At 41.4% G+C, this 3,465-nt stretch overlaps 1 pseudogene; it reads left to right on the top strand.

The window, feature by feature from the left end:
• The first annotated feature begins 1,193 nt into the window (after nt 1-1,193).
• LOC123072937 (transcription factor bHLH168-like) lies at nt 1,194-3,262 on the top strand (annotated as a pseudogene).
• The last annotated feature ends 203 nt before the right edge of the window (nt 3,263-3,465 follow it).

Here is a 3,465-nt window from a genome sequence, read left to right as displayed (position 1 = left end):
AAATATGTATGAACTAGCCGAAGTTTGGATGAATTTAGCCGTGATTTAAACAAACTCGCCAAACGTTTTCTTTTTAAAACAATTTGACGCGCCTAGGGGCGGCCCTGGGGCCGGCGACTGGGGGCCAACTCGCCCAGGCCGGTTTCTTGCGCCGGCTCGCTCCTGGGCGGCGATTTTAGGCGCCTCCTGGGGGGTCAACGGCTGAAGATGCTCTTAACTCAGTCAGACTAAACCGAGAATGCATGCACAGATTTTGAAAAATGACGCAGAAGTGACGGCTAGCCCATAGCATTTTTGTGATGGAAACGATGGCTGTTATACAGTTATACTAGACATCTGCAACCGTGTACGTGGTCTGGACCTCTGGGGCTGAGCAAGGTACATGGATGGTACATGGTCCACGGTCCTATTTAAAGGTTCTAACTTCAACAGGGTAGAGTACAGAGCTAATGACGTTTTACGAAATGACAATGGTGGTGTACCACGCACAAAAAAGGCGCTCTCTATCAACGGAGGATATCACCTATCACTGGGTTAGAGATGTTCTTTCCTACAGTAAGTTCATTGTGGTGAAGTGGGACAAATACCAATGCCTAGCTAGCTAGGTACCAATGGCAGAAGCCCCATTCCCACTTGCACTCAATCATGCATATGCATGCTACCTGCATAGACATACCGCCCACGGCCGAGAATTATACGTTCGATCGTACGTGTGTTTAACCAATAATTGCAATGGATCCATGCATGCACACGCTGCTGTCACCTTTGTCACCCAAACACACGGAGCTCTGCAATACGTCCGTACATGGCTGCTAGCATAACTACTACACAGCTGCAAATGCAGAGCTCCGTTGAAATTTCTGCATCCCTCTCCAGCCACTACTGTAGCATGTGCACGTACTGAAATCCGCTACTGTAGCCACATATATACCTCACTTTTTTTAATACAATATATACCTGGCATATTTCCCATGCTCCCATAGGCCTAGCATATATCATCAGGTCCCCTTCCGGCCTGCCACGCCACACAGGCGCTTGCTCTTCTTCTTCCTCCATCTCATCCATCCTAGCTAGAGCTGCCGCCATGAAGCTAGCAGCTGCCTGCGCCTCGGTATTTTATTCTCCGTTACGTTAAATTTCGATCTAGAGTATTAAGACCGCGGCTGCTGATTGGACTCTCCCTGTTAAGGTAGATGGAGGTGAAGGCAAAGCCGGCGAGGGGCGTCACGGCGGCACCGGTGGAGAAGAAGCAGTCGGAGAGGGAGAGGAGGCAGCGCATGAAGGCGCTCTGTGAGAAGCTCACGTCCCGCATCCCTAAACAATACTTTCCCCACTCTGTAATTAAGAACACACTTGTCTTCACATGCTACTCCCTCCGTTCCATAATATAACGCATATAGATTTTCTACAAAGTCAAACTTTATAAATTTTGACCAAATTTATAGAGAAAACTATTTATATCTACAATACCAAATGTATATAATATGAAAGTATGTCTTGTGATGTATCTAAGCATACGTATTTGGTATTCTAGATGTATATGATTTTCTCTACAAAATTGGTCAAAGTTTATAAAGTTTGACTTTTAGAAAAATCTATATGCGCTACATTTTGGAACAGAGGGAGTATTTTTTTTCCCTTTACATATAACTGAACAGTGTGATAGCTAGCTAGCTTGCTCTTTTGTATATATAGTTGATAACTAGCTTGTTGTTTCTCTCCAATTATCCATGTTTATATCATAATCTCATCCTGTCCAGGAAGTAATGAGTGTATATATTGTGAATATTTAAGTGGATGATGGTAATTAAGAGTGTATGTTCGGTATTTATTTTCACTTTAGGTACTACTCCCCCCGTCTCATAATATAAGAGTGTTTTCTCTATAGCACGCTAATTTGTGCTAATCAACTTAGCATGATGCCCCTCTAAAAGCTATAGCGCCGAGATAGCGCGGTGTTTGAAACTATGGGTTTACACGAGATGCTATGAATAATATAGTTCTAAATTCAAAAGGTTTCTTATGTGTAATCACATCCATCACCATAAATAGACTGGAAAAAAATAAAAATCATCCATTATCAAGAAAAGGGATGGCTATCAGCCAAGGAAATCATGTCATCAACTAAAAAAAGTTAAACTCACTTCAAAATGTATTCATATTATTGTTCCTTTAATGCATATATAGGATACAATGACCCAGCTAGGCAGCCTGGATGTGGCGGCATAATACATCAAGAAGCTCAAGGAACGGGTCGATGATCTACAACACAAGAAGGCCTCTGCGCAAGCCATGGCTACCTTACTGGGAGTTAGTGGCATCTCGACGCCCACTATCACTGCTACCACGAGCAGCGGTGTGAGGTCACCAGATGGAGGAAAAAAATTGGAGGCAGCACCACGGGTAGTGGAGGTGCGGCAATACGACGATGCAATCATGGAGGTGAGGCTGATATGCAGCACGGGCAGGCCTATCAAGCTCCATGAGGTGATCACCATTCTTGAGGAAGAAGGGACCGTCATCATTAATGCTAATCACTTTGTTGCTATCGACAGAATATTCTACACTATACACTCCCAGGTACGTATATACATACACTGCAAAACGTAATGCGCGCACGAGTCCTACGATTAATATTTCGACCAATAATTAATTATACCAATAAAATATAGTTTATGTGGCATGAAAATTGTATCATTAAAAGCATTATTTGCTGATTGAAATGATTTTTGTGTCAAAATATTTTTTTTTCCTTTTTGGAACCTTGGATCGAAAGCCTTATAAAAAGTATGTGTTCATACTCATCTGACGGGTAATGTTAGTTTCTAAGGTAACATTAAACTGAAATAGCAACATATATACAAGTAGAAGGCACAAAAGAAAATATAAGAGAGACCCTGTGCGTATGTGAAACTGCTGAGCTATAGATTCCTCTCCAATCATTTTCTTAGGCTGTAGAACGATAGAAAGAAACGAAAGAACGGGGAAAGCTAGCCTAGAAGTTCGAATTGATTTCCATCTTTCTTTACCCCTCTCTTGTGGCCAGAATGTATGTGCTAAATTCAATTAGATGCGGCTGCAAAAAATAGCATATTGTGATGGAGGATTTCTATCTAAATATCAAACTATAAAGTTACCTACTTTGCATCAAATTAAGTTAACAAATTTCATAAATCTCTCTCTTGTTATTGTGCAGGCCTTCAGCACCAGAATTGGCATAGATGTTTCAAGAATTTATGAACGAATGGGGGCATTGGTGTGATAGTAAGTCGATGATTTGTGTAAAAAGAAGGAAAAAAAACCACTTAACTGTATAAATAAACATCCCACGAATGATACATGATGTGTGCTCATTAATGACTATCATTAAGGACGAAAACACCTTAATTAGCTACTCCCTCTTTCCCATAATATTAGACTTTTTTGACACTGGTATAGTGTCAAAAAACTTCTTACATTATGGGA

Source organism: Triticum aestivum, chromosome 3B (assembly GCF_018294505.1).
Source record: "Triticum aestivum cultivar Chinese Spring chromosome 3B, IWGSC CS RefSeq v2.1, whole genome shotgun sequence".
NCBI lineage: Eukaryota > Viridiplantae > Streptophyta > Magnoliopsida > Poales > Poaceae > Triticum > Triticum aestivum.
Note: the sequence above shows the minus strand (reverse complement) of the source record. Positions and strands in the feature narration are given on the sequence as shown.